The sequence below is a fragment of the Zea mays genome, chromosome 3 (assembly GCF_902167145.1).
Source record: "Zea mays cultivar B73 chromosome 3, Zm-B73-REFERENCE-NAM-5.0, whole genome shotgun sequence".
Lineage (NCBI taxonomy): Eukaryota > Viridiplantae > Streptophyta > Magnoliopsida > Poales > Poaceae > Zea > Zea mays.
In genome coordinates, this window is record NC_050098.1 from 50269799 (window position 1) to 50289475 (window position 19677).

The 19677-nt window shown below is 44.4% G+C and overlaps 1 long non-coding RNA gene across 2 annotated transcripts; it reads left to right on the forward strand.

Annotated features, from left to right (window-relative positions):
* Positions 1-16000: 16000 nt before the first annotated feature.
* LOC103650063 (uncharacterized) lies at positions 16001-18435 on the forward strand. Of its 2 annotated transcripts, none has more exons than XR_563876.3 (2): positions 16001-17002; positions 17636-18435. It is a non-coding gene; the product is annotated as an uncharacterized lncRNA (long non-coding RNA). The 2 variants fall into 2 exon arrangements; XR_563877.4 differs by having other exon boundaries at positions 16072-17002; positions 17564-18407.
* The last annotated feature ends 1242 nt before the right edge of the window (positions 18436-19677 follow it).

Genomic DNA, 19677 nt, shown 5'->3' on the forward strand with positions numbered 1-19677 from the left:
TCGGTCCCAGGTTGACCACATATGGTACCCCGGAAGGTTAGGATATGCCTTTATGAAAGCGTTCACCGAAGCGGGGTCGCTTGGTGGATCGAAGCTGCATATAAAAGGCACAGGGTGGAAAACAAACGGTACCTCTCGATCGATGGATGATGACGAGGTCGCGTCGGGAACGGACTACACCGTTATCTTAGGTACAAGGTTGACGCTCAGCAAGTCCTTTGCGAGAGTGCTGGCGTCATCTATCCGCTTGGGGTTGGCATGTTGCGGGGAAACAACACTCGTCGTTGTCTCAGGCGCGAGGACAACGCCCGACATGTCCCCCGCTGGGGTGCCGGCGTCGTCGACTCGCTCGACAGCCGATGAGGTGCCGCCTCCTGCCTGGCCACGGTTGCCCCGCCTCCTCCTCCTGCGGCGAGGAAGGCGGCGGGACAAACCCGGATGCTGCTCTTCCGCCACGGGGGGAAGACGTCATTGAGTTCGCCGCCACCGGGCGAGCTGACGGCCGTCGTTGTCGCTGTCGCGCTGCGGGGGAAGGAGTACCATGTCGTAGCCGCCGTTGAGGGACATGAACTCGAGACTCCCGAAGCGGAGCAGCGTCCCGGGCTGAATAGGTTGTTGGAGACTATCCATCTGGAACTCAACGGGAAGTTGTTCGTCAGCACGCAGCAAGCCCCTACCTGGCGCGCCAACTGTCGGTGTTTCGACCCTGGGGGTCCCTGGACCGATGAGTAAATTTGTCATTGCGCGTCCCAGCCCAGATGGGTTGGCGCGAGATGGAACACAAGGGGGAAAACACGGCTCGTGTTATCCTGCGCCAGGGGAGTGTGCTTGCAGTAGGGGTTACAAGCGTTCGCAAGAGAGAGAGAGTGAGCCTGTTCGTCAGCCCGTTCTCCCGCGCGACCCTCTCGCATGAAGGCCCTGGACCTTCCTTTTATAGATGCAAGGAGAGGGTCCAGGTGTACAATGGGGGGTGTAGCTAGGTGCTAACGTGTCTGGCAGAGAGGTGCATGAGCCCTGTGTACATGCCAATGTGGCTGTCGGAGAGGTGCTAGAGCCCTGTGTACGCGGTAACGTGGCCGTCGGAGGAGCGCCTGAGCCTTGTAGAAGCACAGCTATCGGTGCTGCTGGGAGCTTGCTGACATCTCCTTGCTTCCATAGGGGGCTGAGAACCACCGTCGTCATGGTCGCACGCGGGGAGCCATCATTACTTGTTACCGGGGTGAGCCAGATGGGACGCAAGTCTTGTTCCCCCGTAGCCTGAGCTAGCTAGGGGTAGGGTAATGATGTATCCCCGTGGCGCGGTCGGTCCGAGCCCAAGGTCGGGCGAGGTGGAGACTTCTCCTGAGGCCGAGGTCGGGGTCGGGCAAGGACGCGATTCCTCCCGAGGCCGAGGTTGAGGCCGAGCCCTGGGGTCGGGCGAGGCGGAGATCTCCTTCCGAGGCCGAGGCCTAAGGTCGGGCAAGGCGGAGCTTCCTGTTGCGCCTGAGGCTGGACTTAGCTGTTGTCAGCCTCACCCTGGCGGGTGGCACAGCAGTCGGAGTGGGACGAGCGGCGCTGTTTTCCTGTCAGGTCGGTCAGTGGACGAGCAAAGTGACTGCGGTCACTTCAACCTTGCCGACTGAGGCACGTGTGTCAGGATAAGGTGTCAGGCGATCCTCGCATTGAATGCGCCTGCGATACGGTCGGTTGGTGAGGCGATTTGGCCAAGGTTGCTTCGCAATGAAGCCTGCCCGAGCTGGGCTTCGGGCGAGTCAAGGGTGCGCCCGTTGCTTGAGGAGGCCCTCGGGCGAGGCGTGAATTCGTCTGGGACTACTGTTCCCGCCCGAGGCTGGGCTCGGGCGAGGCGAGATTGCGTCCCTTGAGTAGACAAAGCCTTGACCTGAATCGTGCACATCAGTCTCTGCAGCTTGTGCTGATGGTGGTTACCAGCCGTGTTTAGGAGTGTTAGGGGTACCCCTAATTACGGTACCCGACAAATTGGAATGCATAAGGGGAAGACGCAGTGTTGGGTTCAAATCCCTCATGTCCTAATAGTTTGGATGGCGAAGGAGCAAGTCTTGAGAGTACTGCGGGTGGTGACACCGATGCATTGATCTTCCATTGAACATTGGTGCTACTGATGCTTTTGAGGAATATATTAGGTTTGCTCATAACCCTCGTTTTGAACGTGTTTCTAGACAGAGCACTACTAGGGATCTTGAAACTTATTTTCATGCTAAGGTTTCTGAGGTTAAAAATATGTTAGCTAAGGCTACATGTGTTTGTTTGACATCGGACATATGGAGTGGTAATGCTAAGGAAGACTACCTTAGTGTGGTAGTGCACTTCGTTAATGATGGGTGGGAGTTAGAAAAAAAAATTATTGGTATGCGATTAATTGATGTGTCTCATTGTGGTTCTAACATTGCTGAACACATTATGAATGCACTAGTTGATTACCAATTGACTACTAAAGTTTTATCTGTTACCCTTGATAACGCTTCTTCTAATACTAGTGCTATTGAAAAGTTGACACCATTACTATCATCATATGTTGGTTCTACTTTAATGCATCAACATTGTGCATGTCATATCATAAACTTAATTGTCAAATCTGGTCTAAAAAGGTTAAAAACTTTGCTTGAGGATTTTAGAACTGCTATATCATTTCTCAATTCTTCTAATCAACGAATTGCCCAGTATAAGACATATTGTATTGCTATGGGTGTGCGGCCCCGTAAGTTTGGATTGGATATGGATGTTAGGTGGAATTCTACGTACCTTATGCTCAAGCATCTCATGCCACACAAAGGTACTTTTTCTGCGTTCATTGACACTCATTACAAGGTAAAAAAGAACTTGCTCACTTCTGATCATTGGTATATTGCTGAACATGTATTGGAATTCTTAGAGTTATTCTATTTATCAACTGTTTCACTGTCAGGTGTATATTATCCTACATCTCCATTAATGATGCATGTTGTAATTGAAATTGCTGCTCACCTAAATCGTTTTGAAAATGATAGTAAACTTAGACAAGTTATCGTGCCTATGAAATCCAATTTTCTGAAATGTATTCTTTTGCATTCATTTTGGATCCTAGAGCTAAACTCACTAATTTTAACAATGCATTGCATGTTCTTTCTGATTCACTTCATCTTGATTACTCTAGTTATTCCATTGAAGTTAAAACTCAATTGTTAATTCTATATGTCAAATATGAATCTAAATTTGGTTCTGTACGTTTGCAAAGACCCCAACCTGCTACTGTTGGACCTGGTAATGTATTGTCTTCATGGAATAGGTTTGTGAGGACTAATCCATCATCATCACCATCTGTTTCTACTGGAACTGTTTTTAACACACCTATTTCTAGCACAATTTCTGAGTTACCATCTTATCTAGATAGTGATCCTCTTACTGAGTTTGATGATTCATTTAGTGTACTTAGTTGGTGGCGTGATCATAAAAGAACCTATCCAATTTTATCAATTCTAGCTAAAGATGTCTTAACTATGCCTGTATCCACTATTTCTTCTGAGTCGGCTTTTAGTTTATGTGGCAGGTTGATCGAGGAACGACGACGAAGTCTAACACTAGAATATGTGGAGATGTTGTCCCTGGCCAAGGATTGGGAGCAAGCAGCTGTTCGGCAGCAACACTGCGTTGAGAACAAAGATCTTGAAGAGCTAATGGAAAACATGTATCTTGATGCACAAGAAGAAGGATCAACTTATGTTGGTGGTGGAGATGGACATGATCACTAAAAGAGCTAGGTTGTACTCCTTTTTCCTTTAGGGTTTTGTCCCCATGTAGTTAAAATGGGGTTTTACCTAAAGGTTTTTAACGAGGCAACCAATCTAAATAGCTCTTTATAAAGCATGGTGATCTATTTTTTGATGTCTCATGTATGGCTGATGCCTGATGATTGTATACTTGTATGGCACTATGGCTGATTGTATGCTTATGTTTATTGTGTACTTGTATGGCACTATGGCTGATGATTGTATACTTATGTTTATTGTATACTTGTCTATACTATACTTAAAGCACCAGTTTCAACGGTCGTCATGCGTCATTTTTTACAAATAACCCCTCACAGCTATTTCAAATTAATCCGCTGCACGTCTATAGATGCCAAACGACGTCCGACACGGGCTAGATGCACGCGGGCCACAACTATGGCACATGCACGTCATGCCGGCCTGCTAACTGTGTCGGGCTAGCCCGTTAGCCCGTCGATCCATTTAATTAAATCAGCGTAACGACGCCCGACATAGGCTAGATGCACGCGGGCCACAACTATGGCACATGCACGTCATGCCGGCCTGCTAACTGTGTCGGGCCAGTCCGTTAGCCCATCGATCCATTTAATTAAATCAGCGTAAAATGTTAAAAAACGGTGCAGGAGGTGGGGTTTGAACCCATACTCTGATGGAAGAAGGGCGGGAGACACTGGGTGAAACTGTCTAACCAGTAGAACATCACGCTAAGATGTTTTTTATATTGAATATAAATTGTATATAAGCATATAAGTTTTTTGTAAAATAAAAAAATAATCGTGTCGGGCCGGGCCAGCACTACTGGCCGAGGCTACAACCCAAGCACGGCACGACGTTGTTGGCTCTTGCAAGCATTAGGTCGTTTCTGAGACCACATTGGCGCAATGGACTACATGATGTTTGAGGTTGCTGAATTGGATGGAGCAGCAATAATTTGTCACACTAACAGCAAAATGAAAGGTTATTTGTTGGTTTTAAACGTTAGTAATTGCTACGAAGTAGCATAATTTATATGGAGCGCATCCAGTTTTTATTGATGACTGACTTTAGCAATCACTCCATATTTTGATCTATCTTTTTTATAAGTTTGACTTCATGGGACTTATTTTAGAAACTTGATCTCACAAACTTTCTCTTATTTTGTCTCTATATGATGGAATTATGTCATTTTATAATCTCTGTTCATTCAGTCAATCGTTGTGAACTCTCTTCTAATCACTCACTTCATTAGTTGTGTTGTACCAAGACATATTTGCATGGAGTAAACAATAACATCAGTTAGCCAAATCAAAAAATATATTATACAGAGAGCGGAGACAATCAAATAAAAAATCTTAAATTTTTTTGATGGATAGTTTACGTGGGTATTGTTGTAAGCCGTCGCAACGCACGGGCAACCGACTAGTGTTTCTTTATAAAGCACTATGCCTGATGATTGTATACTTGTATGTCACTATGGCTGCGTTGAGAACAAATTAGTGTATTGTATATATTGTATTCTTGATTGTCGAACCTGTGTATTACATACATATTTGCTATTTGCATGGATGTTTGAGATGTGGGTATAGGGCCAGCACGACACGGAAGCCCAGCATGGCACTACGGTCCGACACGGCACGATTAAAGCCAATAGTGCCGGGCTTGGGCTGCGACATAGGCCCAAGTGCCGGCATGGCATGGCCCGACAATTAATAGTGTCGTGCCTTGGCCCAGCTAATTTGGCTCGGTCCATGACGGGTTCGAGCCATGCTGGCCTGGCACGGCCCATTGGCCACGTATACTCGCGCTCGTGCCGTCATGTGGGCTATGGTCGTGCGTGATGCGTCTGCACCTAGGTGCCCTCCCTGCTTCCCCTCTCAAGCAATCACATGTGTAGGGCCCTTTCCACTGTCATACCTGTTGAGAACTACGTTACCACGGATCACCAGATCCGCTCACTTCCCTCCCGTCAGCAGTAGAGACGCAAGAAGCTGCAGAGGACCCATCTCCCTTCACATAAGCACGACAGAGGAAACACACGAGACACATGATATAGGGTTGGACCTCTGGCCTCTTTCTGATCTATCTATTATGAAGGGGTGTACAGGTTCCTTATATAGAGATGTGAGACCCCTCAGGGGTAAAGCAGATATTTGCCCACATAACCCTAACTAGGGTTAATTAACACTCCCCCTTGGGCGAATACCACGACCAACACATGCCTCGTTAAAACTCCGAAAAACCCAATGGGAAAAATGTGGAGAAAGAGTGCATGGTGATACAAATTGCATTTGCATTTTGTTGCCTCGTTAAAAACCTCATGTGAGAAACTTCAAGAAAACTCACCAAGGGAAAAAGAGTACAACAGCTGTCATCGGGACATATTTCGATCCTCTAGGATCTAGATTCTGTCGAATCTTCTACAAGGGCTAACTTTAGAAATGTGCTCCCCCTGATCCTTGCAAAACCGTATCAATAAGGCAAACCATCTTCTTCTGGAAGTATATGCACATAAAGATTTAGCAAACGGATTGCATATCCTTGCAAGGACTATTTTAGGAACTTTACCTCTACTCACTTCTAGTATATACGAGGTAAGTGCACGTATCAATATAAATAAGCCACTTTGACTGATGGTGTTCGATCGACTGGATCTATATATTTGATAGAAATTTCCATAAAGGTTCGCATATTGATCATCAAGCTCACGCCTTCAGGGCATAGAATATGACATTTATTGTCTCACGATTGTGATCAATATAAGCATTCGCTCCCCCTGACGATGACATCTGTCAAAGTCGTTATCCCTCATAACTCAAGCATATTCTTCAAGATATATATCTCATTGTTCCTCGAATAACGAGAATGGATGAGGTTGGGGTGCTATAATTTTCTATCTTACACCACAATTTATACATAGTTGTGCAAAGCAAATAACATGTCCTTCAATATGACTTAGGGGATAATATAGTTGCAATAGTACATATTCTAAATATGACACATTGCTCTAGGCGTTCCTCCATTGCAACATCTATGATGGTGTCACAAAAGTCCATCTAAGATCGTAATCCATCAGAGATTTTTCATCGATCAGATACATCATTATAGTCTGTCATTCTAGCACAATGGGGATATTTTGCCAGTAACACCTAAACCTTATAGGTTTCTGCCATCAGGGCTTTAGAGGATACCGTAATTCCACATCTAGTGGAAATTACCATGAGTAAAACTCATGGAATGCACATGTGCTTATTCGGTGAACTTCAAGTCCTTTGGTACCTCATCTTATTCCTTTTCGGGTCTATATGGGTCTTTATCCCTTTATAGGGATTATCAAACTTTGGTGTTCAACACAGACTTTGTTTCTTCTGGATAGGTTCCATCTGGGAACGATAGTCTCAACTACGAGATATTCTCCCTACATAGGAGAGTGATCATTCATCAGGAATGTATTATTCGGTATGAGATTTATATGTTGCATATTTATAATTCAAAGATATGAGTCCTCCTAGGATCTCATGACGGATCTTCAGAATCCTATTAACTGCATATTTTAATTCATGCCATTTGCTAGATATATTACATAGCGGAACAGTGTTTATTCAACACATACGTGGGATGGGTCTCTCACAAGACCACTTAAACCATCGCATTCACCACACATTATTTCAACAGTGCCCATAAATGTCTGAACTTCAAGCTTGCGACTTTCATTTTGCGATTATTGGTTCAGCCTCGATTGCATTTATCAATGACCCGATAAGAGAGCTTAAAGCACTCATGCCTAGGACTTTGTTTTGGATCCCTTTGCAATATAGAGAGGCAAGATAGGTGTCGACACATTTGTCTCCCACATTTAATAATGATATCTGTCATTTCCCAAAAATGAAAGATTCATTGTTCCGTATTCCCAGCACAATGATATTGCGCGCATTGCTAGGAATTTCATCATCAAGATGAACCTCTTCGTGAGGCAAATCACCATCAGGGTGAATTAATCGGAGGAGAGTTATCACAGACCGCGTGAATCTGCAATCAGAACATATGCTTTGACTAAGTGAAAGGGAAATGTGCCCTTGGGCCATTTCTAAGTATTTTGGTGATTTAGTGTCCAACACAAGTGCTTAAATGTAAAATGGTGGACAAAGTACAAACCAAGGATAAAGGTATGTTTCTAAGACTTAGTACATTGTTTTATGGACTAATGTATTGTGTCTAAGTGCTGGAAACAGGAAAAATCGAATTGGAAATGAGATGGCTTTGTTCAGCCAAAGTCTGCTGAGTCTGGGAGCACCGGACTGTCCGGTGGTGCACCGGACAGTGTCCGGTGCGCCAGGCTGGCTCGAGTGAACTGGCTGCTCTCGGGAATTCACCAGCGACGTACGGCTATAATTCACCGGACTGTCCGGTGTGCACCGGACTGTTCGGTGAGCCAACGGTCGGCCGGGCCAACGGTCGGCCGCGCAATCTGCGCGGGACACGTGGCCGAGCCAACGGCTAGAAGGGGGCACCGGACTGTCCGGTGTGCACCGGATATGTCCGGTGCGCCAACGGCTCTCTGGCGGCCAACGGTCGGCTGCGCCAGTTAAGGAAAGAAATCGGGCACCGGACAGTGTCCGGTGTGCACCGGACTATCTGGTGCGCCAGTCGACAGAAGGCAAGATCAGCCTTCCTAGATTGCTCTCAACGGCTCCTAGCTGCCTTGGGGCTATAAAAGGGACCCCTAGGCGCATGGAGGAGAACACCAAGTATTCCTACAACATTCCTAAGCACCAATACATCGATTCCGCGCCTTTGATTCTTTGCGATAGCAATTAGAGCTCTAGTTGAGTGGTGAACTCTTTGAGTTGTGTTGAGAGCTCTCTTTGCGACTTGTGTGCGTGGTGTTGCTGTGATTTCTTGTCTTGAGTGCGTTGCTAATCCCTCCCTTGCTCTGTGTTTCTTTGTGATTTTAAAGTGTAAGGGCGAGAGGCTCCAAGTTGTGGAGATTCCTGGCAAACGGGATTGAGTAAAAGCAAGCAAAACACCGTGGTATTCAAGTGGGTCTTTGGACCGCTTGAGAGGGGTTGATTGCAACCCTCGTCCGTTGGGACGCCACAACGTGGAGTAGGCAAGCGTTGGTCTTGGCCAAACCACGGGATAACCACCGTGCCATCTCTGTGATTGATCCTTGTTGGTTATTGTGTTTTGTTGAGGATTCCTCTCTAGCCACTTGGCAATTATTGTGCTAACGATTAACCAAGTTTTGTGGCTTAAGTTTTCAAGTTTCACAGGATCACCTATTCACCCCCCCCTCTAGGTGCTCTCAATTGGTATCAGAGTCGTTCTCTTCACAAAGGGACTAACCGCCCGAAGAGATGGATCCTAAGGGGAAGGGTATCGTGATCAACGATAAAGAGAAGGAATCTTTCGTCAACGAGCCAAAGGATGACAAGCCTACCGACTCGGGCTCGGGTCATAGACGAAAAGATGGGAAGAAGAAGAAGACAAGGCGCATTAAGGAGATCGTCTACTACGACAACAGTGATGAGTCCACTTCTTCCCACAAGGAAAACGACAACAACGACTACGACAAACGAAAGACGGTTAACTCGAACTTTTCTTTCGATTATTCGCGTATTCCTCAAAGTGCAAATGCTCATTTATTATCTATTCCACTTGGTAAACCTCCTCATTTTGATGGAGAGGACTACGGATTTTGGAGTCACAAAATGCGTAGTCACTTGTTCTCTCTTCATCCTAGTATATGGGAGATTGTAGAGAGTGGAATGCACTTTGATAGTTCGGATAGTCCCATGTTCATTAATGAACAAATTCATAAGAATGCACAAGCTACTACTGTTCTTCTAGCTTCATTGTGCAGGGATGAATACCAAAAAGTGAGCGACTTAGATAACGCCAAGCAGATCTGGAACACCCTCAAGATTTCTCATGAGGGGAACGACGTCACCTTGCTCACCAAGATGGAGTTGGTGGAGGGCAAGCTTGGACGGTTCGCGATGATAAGGGGCGAGGAGCCGACACAAACATACAACCGGCTCAAGACCCTTATCAACAAAATAAGGAGCTACGGAAGCACGCGATGGACGGACCACGACGTCGTCCGACTAATGCTAAGGTCCTTTACCGTTCTTGATCCTCATTTGGTGAATAATATTCGTGAGAATCCTAGGTACACCAAAATGTCGCCCGAAGAAGTCCTTGGAAAATTCGTCAGCGGGCGGTCCGATCAACGAGCCGCAACCCCTTGCTCTCAAGGCAACAAGAAGCAAGGAGACACTACCTAGTAAGGTGGCACAAATTGAGGCGGCCGGACTTAATGATGAAGAGATGGCCCTCATCATCAAAAGATTCAAGACGGCGCTTAAAGGTCGCAAGGGACAGCCAAGCAAGACCAAAGCCAAGGGAAAGCGCTCATGCTTCAAATGCGGTAAGCTTGGTCATTTTATTGCTAACTGTCCCGACAATGATAGTGATCAGGACCAAGGGAACAAAAGGGAGAAGAAGAAGAATTATAAGAAGGCAAAGGGCGAGGCTCATCTTGGCAAGGAGTGGGATTCGGATTGCTCCTCGTCTGACTCCGACAATGAAGGACTCACTGCCACCGCCTTCAACAAGTCATCCCTCTTCCCCAACGAGCGTCACACATGCCTTATGGCTAGGGAGAAGAAGGTATATACTCGAGACTCTACTTATGCTTCTTCAAGTGAAGACAAATCTAGTGATGAGGAAATAGATTACTCTAGCTTGTTCAAGGGATTGGATAGAAATAAAATTGATAAAATCAATGAATTGATTGATGCCTTGAATGAAAAGGATAGGCTGTTAGAAAAGCAAGAGGATTTGTTGTATGATGAACATGACAAATTTGTAGAGGCACAAAAATCCTATGCTTTAGAAGTTAAAAGAAATGAAATGCTTTCTTGTGAACTATCTACGTGTCATGAAACCATTTCTACTTTACAAAGTGTTAACAATGATTTAAATGCTAAATTAGAAGTAGCAAATAAATCTAATTCTTGTGTAGAACATGTTATGATTTGCAATAGATGTAAAGAGTTTGATATTGACGCTTGTAGTGAACACATAGCTTCTATTGCAAAATTAAATGATGAAATGGCTAGTCTTAATGCCCAACTTAAGACTAGCAAAAGTGATTTCGATAAGCTAAAATTTGCAAGGGATGCCTACACGATTGGTAGACACCCCTCAATTAAGGATGGACTTGGCTTCAAGAGGGAAGCCAAGGACTTAACAAGCCATAAGGCTCCCATCTCCACCAAGGAGAAAGGGAAGGCCCCTATGGCTATTAGTGCTAAAAAGAACCATGCTTTTATGTATCGTGACAAGAGGCAATATAGAAATGCTTATAGGAGTTATAATGCATATGATGCTTTTGATTCTCATGCCATGTTTGCTTCTAGTTCTTCCTATGTGCATGATAGAAATGTCGCTAGGAAAAATGTTGTTCATAATATGCCTAGGAGAAATGTTGCTAATGTTCCTAGGAAAGTTAATGAACCGTCTACAATTTATCATGCTTTAAATGCTTCCTTTGCTATTTGTAGAAAGGATAGAAAGATAGTTGCTAGGAAGTTAGGGGCAAAATGCAAGGGTGATAAAACTTGCATTTGGGTCCCTAAGGAAATTATGACTAACCTTGTAGGACCCAACAAGAGTTGGGTACCTAAGACCCAAGCCTAAATTTGCCTTGCAGGTTTATGCATCCGGGGGCTCAAGCTGGATTATCGACAGCGGATGCACAAACCATATGACGGGGGAGAAGGAGATGTTCACCTCCTACGTCAAGAATAAGGATTCCCAAGATTCAATCATATTCGGTGATGGGAACCAAGGCAAGGTGAAAGGTTTAGGCAAGATTGCAATATCCAATGAGCACTCTATCTCTAATGTGTTTTTAGTTGAGTCTCTTGGATATAATTTACTATCTGTTAGTCAATTATGCAATATGGGATATAATTGTCTATTCACTAATGTAGATGTGTCTGTCTTTAGAAGATGTGATGGTTCACTAGCTTTTAAGGGTGTACTAGACGGCAAACTTTATTTAGTTGATTTTGCAAAAGAGGAGGCCGGTCTAGATGCATGCTTAATCGCTAAGACTAGCATGGGCTGGCTGTGGCATCGCCGCTTAGCACATGTGGGGATGAAGAACCTTCACAAGCTTCTAAAGGGAGAACACGTGATAGGTTTGACTAACGTGCAATTCAAAAAAGATAGACCTTGTGCAGCTTGTCAAGCAGGTAAACAAGTGGGAGGAGCACATCACAACAAGAATGTGATGACCACCTCAAGACCTCTGGGGCTGCTGCATATGGACCTCTTCGGACCCGTAGCGTATCTAAGCATAGGGGGAAGTAAGTATGGTTTAGTCATTGTGGATGATTTTTCCCGCTTCACTTGGGTATTCTTTTTACAGGATAAGTCTGAGACCCAAGGAACCCTCAAGCGCTTCCTAAGGAGAGCTCAAAACGAGTTTGAGCTCAAGGTGAAGAAGATAAGGAGCGACAATGGGTCTGAGTTCAAGAACCTTCAAGTGGAGGAGTTCCTTGAGGAGGAGGGGATCAAGCACGAGTTCTCCGCTCCCTACACACCTCAGCAAAATGGTGTGGTAGAGAGGAAGAACAGGACGCTCATAGATATGGCGAGGACTATGCTTGGAGAATTCAAGACCCCCGAGCGTTTTTGGTCGGAAGCTGTGAACATGGCTTGCCACGCCATCAACAGGGTCTACCTTCACCGCCTCCTCAAGAAGACGTCGTATGAGCTTCTAACCGGTAACAAACCCAATGTATCGTACTTTCGTGTATTTGGGAGTAAATGCTACATTCTAGTGAAGAAGGGTAGAAATTCTAAGTTTGCTCCCAAAGCCGTAGAAGGGTTTCTGTTAGGTTATGACTCAAATACAAAAGCGTATAGAGTCTTCAACAAATCATCGGGTTTGGTTGAAGTCTCTAGCGACGTTGTATTTGATGAGACTAATGGCTCTCCAAGAGAGCAAGTTGTTGATCTTGATGATGTAGATGAAGAAGACGTTCCAACGGCCGCAATACACACCATGGCGATTGGAGAGGTGCGGCCACAGGAACAAAATGAGCAAGATCAACCTTCTTCCTCAACTATGGTGCATCCCCCAACTCAAGACGATGAACAGGTTCATCAACAAGAGGCGTATGATCAAGGGGGAGTACGAAATGATCATGTGATGGAGGAAGAAGCGCAACCGGCACCTCCAACCCAAGTTCGAGCCATGATTCAAAGGGATCATCCCGTCGATCAAATCCTGGGTGATATTAGCAAGGGAGTAACTACTCGATCTCGATTAGTTAATTTTTGTGAGCATTACTCTTTTGTCTCTTCTATTGAGCCTTTCAGGGTAGAAGAGGCCTTGCTAGATCCGGACTGGGTGTTGGCCATGCAAGAGGAGCTCAACAACTTCAAGAGGAATGGAGTATGGACGCTGGTGCCTCGTTCTAAGCAAAATGTTGTGGGAACCAAGTGGGTGTTCCGCAACAAACAAGACGAGCACGGAGTGGTGACAAGGAACAAGGCTCGACTTGTGGCAAAAGGTTATGCCCAAGTCGCAGGTTTGGACTTTGAGGAGACTTTTGCTCCTGTGGCTAGGCTAGAGTCCATTCGTATTTTGCTAGCATATGCCGCTCACCATTCTTTCAGGTTGTTCCAAATGGATGTGAAGAGCGCTTTCCTCAACGGGCCAATCAAGGAGGAGGTGTACGTAGAGCAACCCCCTGGCTTTGAGGATGAACGGTACCCCGACCACGTGTGTAAGCTCTCTAAGGCGCTCTATGGACTTAAGCAAGCCCCAAGAGCATGGTATGAATGCCTTAGAGATTTCTTAATTGCTAATGCTTTCAAGGTTGGGAAAGCCGATCCAACTCTTTTCACTAAGACTTACGATGGTGATCTGTTTGTGTGCCAAATTTATGTCGATGACATAATATTTGGTTCTACTAACCAAAAGTCTTGTGAAGAGTTTAGCAGGGTGATGACGCAGAAATTCGAGATGTCGATGATGGGCGAGTTGAACTACTTCCTTGGGTTCCAAGTGAAGCAACTCAAGGATGGCACCTTCATCTCTCAAACGAAGTACACGCAAGACTTGCTAAAGCGGTTTGGGATGAAGGACGCAAAGCCCGCAAAGACTCCGATGGGGACCGACGGACACACCGACCTCAACAAAGGAGGTAAGTCCGTTGATCAAAAAGCATACCGGTCCATGATAGGTTCTTTGCTTTATTTATGTGCTAGTAGACCGGATATTATGCTTAGCGTATGCATGTGTGCTAGATTTCAATCCGATCCTAAGGAGTGTCACTTAGTGGCTGTGAAGCGGATTCTTAGATATTTAGTCGCTACGCCTTGCTTCGGGATCTGGTATCCAAAGGGGTCTAACTTTGACTTGATTGGGTACTCAGATTCCGACTATGCTGGATGTAAGGTCGATAGTAAGAGTACATAAGCACGACAGAGGAAACACACGAGACACATGATATAGGGTTGGACCTCTGGCCTCTTTCTGTTCTATCTATTATAAAAGGGTGTACAGGTTCCTTATATAGAGATGTGAGACCCCTCAGGGGTAAAGCAGATATTTGCCCACGTAACCCTAACTAGGGTTACTTAACAATACCTTGTCTTTTCGTTGTGCTCCGCCTCATCCTGGGGCTGCTTGCGCATGGCAAGGAGGCACATTGCTTCTTCCACTGGCACCGGCTTGAGCCCGACGTGTACACTGGGACGACGTTTGTTGACATGTACGCCAAGTGTGGTCGCCTCAGATACACCCAAAAGGTGTTCGACATGCTGGAGCTTAGGAACATCACCACATGGAACTCGTTGGTTGCCAGGTACGCGAACGTCGGATAGTTCGATCATGCGCTAGACCTTATGGAGGAGACGAAGTGAAGCCCAAGGAAGGAAGAGAATTTTACCGCCTGATTGGATGACCGCACCCACGTGTATAATCTCGCGCGAGCCTGGCCGACCGCGTACGTTCGTTTTAAGCGTACGTGTAGATGCAGCCAATATAACTTATTTTGCGTCTGTCCATGCAGTCTTCGCTACACACGTGCAGGCAACCAAACACAAATTCAGATAAAGTCAACGTATGTGGTGACGCGGAACCAGACGGTGCAGCTAACCAATCACATGGTTACAGATTACTTTTAGAGCATCTATTGTTATGTAAACAACTTCCTAAATATGAATTTAAGGAGTATTTAAGAAAAACATTTCTCCAACAGTTATGAAAAGCAGCTCACTAAATTTACAAACTCCCTATAAAAACTTAATTTTACTCCTACATTTAACAACCTCGTTGGGCTCCCTAAATCAATATTGGTGCTAAGTCAATCGCGAAAAGCATAACTACCGTTTCGTGCTGTCGTACTGTCCTACTGACCATAAATCCACCTCTACATGTCTTACAACGCCACCGTTAAACAACCTCTTGCGTCGAAGTGCCGTTAGATCACCTCCTATGCTACCTTTACGTCGTCGTCACGAGCACCTCCGTGCACGTCATGTGCATGTTGTACTATCTAGTCTTTCATCGACAATTTCAACATCCTAAGATATCAGGGAAAGTTGTTGATATTAAATTATGTCGCTAGCTCAATTAAAAATAAAAATAGCTCCGCTTATTTATTGTTGACATAGATAACTTTAAAATTTAATAACGAATAAGTAGAGAAGTATTGAAGCACACGACGTGCACGGATGTCAGCTTCCAGGAGGTCATTTTTTCTTTTGCTGCACTAAACGAAAACCCAATAGCAGGCAAAAGATATAAATATATCCAACGTCTAACAATTTTTTCCTCCCATGATACACCTCTTGATGTTTAATTAGATAAAATTTGTGCCCATTCATCTCAGTTGGGCACCCTATAAGATATAAAAATTGTGCTCATGTAAGGTCGAAAACCTGAAAGATCAGGTCGGGTTCCTCGTCGGGCAGTGTTAAAATTTTTAGCTGTGTAGACTGTTACTTCTATATATCTAAAATAGTCAGTTTTTAGCTGTCTAAACAAAGTGGGTTTTCCTTATCTAATCAGCTTGCTTGAACGGTGGGCCACAGACTACGCAACCTTTTCCGAGGGCTAAAGTACAAATTCTATTCTAACGGAGAAAACGAACCAGCCAACCAGGGACTTGAAAGTTCAAATGGTGTGGCCACATATAATCTCTCTTGCCTTCTGCCCACAGCGGATCCGTCAACAACTGGATGACGCATGCAATGACGCTAATTCCGTCCAGAATACCAGCCCAGCACGGTCTCCTCCTGCGACCAGCTGTCACAGCTCACGGCCAATGATCTCCCGACACGTGATCTCTATGTGAGCCGTTCGAATCGAACCGCCTCATCTCCGCCGCTCGCTTTGGCCAACGGGAGTGGGTACCATAAATAAATACCTTTGTTTCCGCCAATTATTCGATAACCAAGAACAAACCATTGTTGGACGCGTTCCCCTCCTGCACGCAACCTCATCTCGTCCTCCAGATCCAGGATGGCCGTCCTCCTTGAGACCTTGCCTCCCCGAGTGCTCTCGGTGAGCTACTTTGTTTCGATTTATCAGGAAATCCGTTTGCTTCATGTTGTGCAGGCTCATATCTGATTGCTGGATTCGGCAAACCCGCGTTGGATCCTGTATCGGTTAGTCCTTGCCTGCAAGGTTCTTGTTGTTTTGTTTTGGTGGTCGAGCATCGCATGTTCTGCTTCTGGATCCAGATCTGGAGAAATCGCGAAGTCGTCGTCGTTCGGTTCGGAGCGGATCTGAGGCGACGATAGATGGAGGCGGCGGGATCTCTCGGTCTGCAGTCCTGCTCCACCTCGATGGATGATGTCTCTGCGCTGATAATTATTGGATCAATTTCGATAATTATTAGTAGATCTATGAGATATGCCGCCTGGAAGAGGCGAGGTAAGCTGCAGCATGTAAAAAAGAGAAAAAAGATGTGACATCCTAGAGGAGGAGGCCTTTGCCATGATGGGTGCGCTCGCATGGCAGGCCAGGCAATAATAAAAAGATGATTATTGCGTGCCGGGGGAGGAGATCGCACGGGGGTTGATGTTTTTGGCCCCGGGTTCTCCTCCCTCATCTTGTTCCGTGTTCCTGTATGCGTTGCTTCCGCTCCTGTTGGTCCGCTACGCACGCCGGATTTTTGCATCGAGCACGGAGATCTACAACAAAAACATGGAGCTACGACGCGATTCCCAAGGTACAATCGTAATTATGTTCAAACAATTTTTAAGTCGTCCTGCGCTCCTTCTATTACGAGCAACGTTTTATATTCTGTGCTTGCATAATAAATCGAAGAAATCCTGACACCAATCGAACTGAAGATCCTGAAACGCACGTTAATACCGTTGACGTCCGCTTCACCCAGCTCGATTTTCAGTCTTGTAATAATAATTGAGAACTCCAATGAACTGAGAGTTACTAATCGCTCCATGAGTCTGAAGCGTGCAAAAATTTAGGTCGCAGCTACACAAATTTACACGCTGTTCTATATTCTATATTCTATATTATATTTAGGTCGCAGCTACCCGTGAATCTCCTATTTTGAAAAGGTCACTGCTTTTTTATTTCATTCTATATTCTATATTATATTTTTGTAATATTCAGTCTCGTTTAATTGCTTTCAGACTTAATGTTAGATAATTGTTTACATTTTCTACAATTCAGTCTGGACTAATTGCTTTGGGACTAATGTTGGAGATATCCATATGTATCTGCGTCTAAGCATTTTTCATTTGTATTTATCATGTTTTGTCAATAGGGATACTTGTTTCTTGTAAGTCTGTTAGCATGTTTGAACCATAGCAATTGGCGGACGTGTGTAAAACTGCAGTATGATGGATTCCACTATTCATCAACCGAAATTATGGCGCGCTTCAATCGTGGCTACGCTGATGGGGAACTGATCCGTTATGGTGTGCTTGGATCGTGGCTGTGTGGAGATGTGTGGAACTCATTGGTTATAATGGTGATGCTGATGGAACTGATTTTGCTCCCGTTGGACGGCCTGATTGGTTACTTTGCCCTGTTGACTGTTTGAGAACGTACCGCCCAGGTTTACTTATACTTACTGCTTTTTGACGGTACTGTACATACAGTTCGACAATTTATTTATTGGCAGTTCAATTCATCCATTTAGCTAGGGGCACGAGAGCATGAGTTCCCCTGGAGATCAATTTCATGTTGCTTTTTTTTTGCGAAGTTCCATTTTCTATTTTCAATTTGATTAGGGCTAGTTTGGGAACTTATTCTTCCAAGGTTTCCTAAGGAAAATTAGTTCATTTTTTTTTTTGGGAAAATGAAGTTTCCAAAAGGGTTTCAAATCCATGGTGGTGTGGGAATTGATTGCAGTAAAGGCGATGGGTAAGCTGATACCGGTGGGTTGAGAATTAGACCATCAGTAGCTTACTCTTTCCCATATTTAAACTATAATCTACACTACAAAATAGTGCAAAAGGTGTTCATAGTGACCTATGAATAATATAATCTACACTACAAAAATAGTCCAAAAGGTGTTTGTAGTGACCATATATGGGTGTACATTGTACCTTTTTACATTGTATTTGTAGTGATCATATATGGGTGAACTACTGTACTTTTTTATATTGTAGATCGTATTATTTATAGTGTGCAGTTTGAATATAGGTAAGCTGATGGTCTTATTGCCTGTCAAGTTCATATATAATAGTTTTGGGATTAATTTTTTTTGCGTCATAGAAATTCATAAGCATGTGAGTTTATCACATATATACATCAGAATATTAACTAGAATATATTTAAAATTGGTTTCGTTCATATACTCGGAATTGTGCCCAGCGGGATTATATAATTTAACAAAGAACATGGTACAGAATTATAAGCCGTGACTTTATACCATTATATTAAACGTAATTGGGAATATTTAAATTGTTTTTCATTCTAATTGACTGCATTTTGTTTAAGTCTCAAGGGTGCCGTGCTTTTAATCTAGGGCCTAAAATTGGGTGATTAAGGGGCTGTTTGGTTCGTGGTCATACTTTACCTAAGGTTAGTCGTTTGAACTGAAAAACTAATCTTAGTCAGAAAAGTTAAGCAAAGTGTAGTAAGTTAGTCATCAAACCAAACAGGCTCTAAAAGCAAGTTAAAATCCACCGGAATTGACTGCATTTTGTTTGTCTTGTTTTCATCAATCCACCGGAATTCAGTGATTAAATCTCGCAAGTTAAAATTTTTCTTAATTTGCTCAATATTTTTCAGCGATATCCGTTCTTTTGAATGGGTCTATTCACAGAAGGTTTGGTTGTGAACACGAATATTCAATTGATATATGTGTACTTTTTAAAGGTATTTTATGGTTATTTAAATGTAGCTGCGTCTGCTCGTTGAGGTGTGGATCTTTCCTCAACACGGTGAGGTCATCCGTTTGACTGCTAGCCTAGGCGTGCTGTCCCGGATGGATGGTGGTTCAAATCCACCAAGATTCTTTAGTAGTCGGAACTTATTGCTCACCAAAGAACTTACCATTGCTTTAGGATGTTTTATTTTTGTATATAGGCTTAGCCGGTTAGGGCCTGTTTGGATCAGTTTATAAGAAACTGTTTTTTGAAAATTGAGGTGGTTCCAAATATATCACTAGACTTTCAAACAGCATCTTAGTTAAACAGGACCTTAGTTTTGATACGAGGCCTGCACTCAGCCCGGCGGCGATCAAAATCGAACGTGTGGGATCTCTGATATTTGACTAGGTCTGGTCGGTAGCAAACCAAACATGTAAGAATTTGTACATATACTCAACGTCTTAGAATTTGCAGTTTAGAGAACAGAGAGTTTTTGTTTTTGTTTTTGCTTAGTTCACGTCTCTTTCATCGAAGTGGCTTCTCATTTTTGCCTAGACTC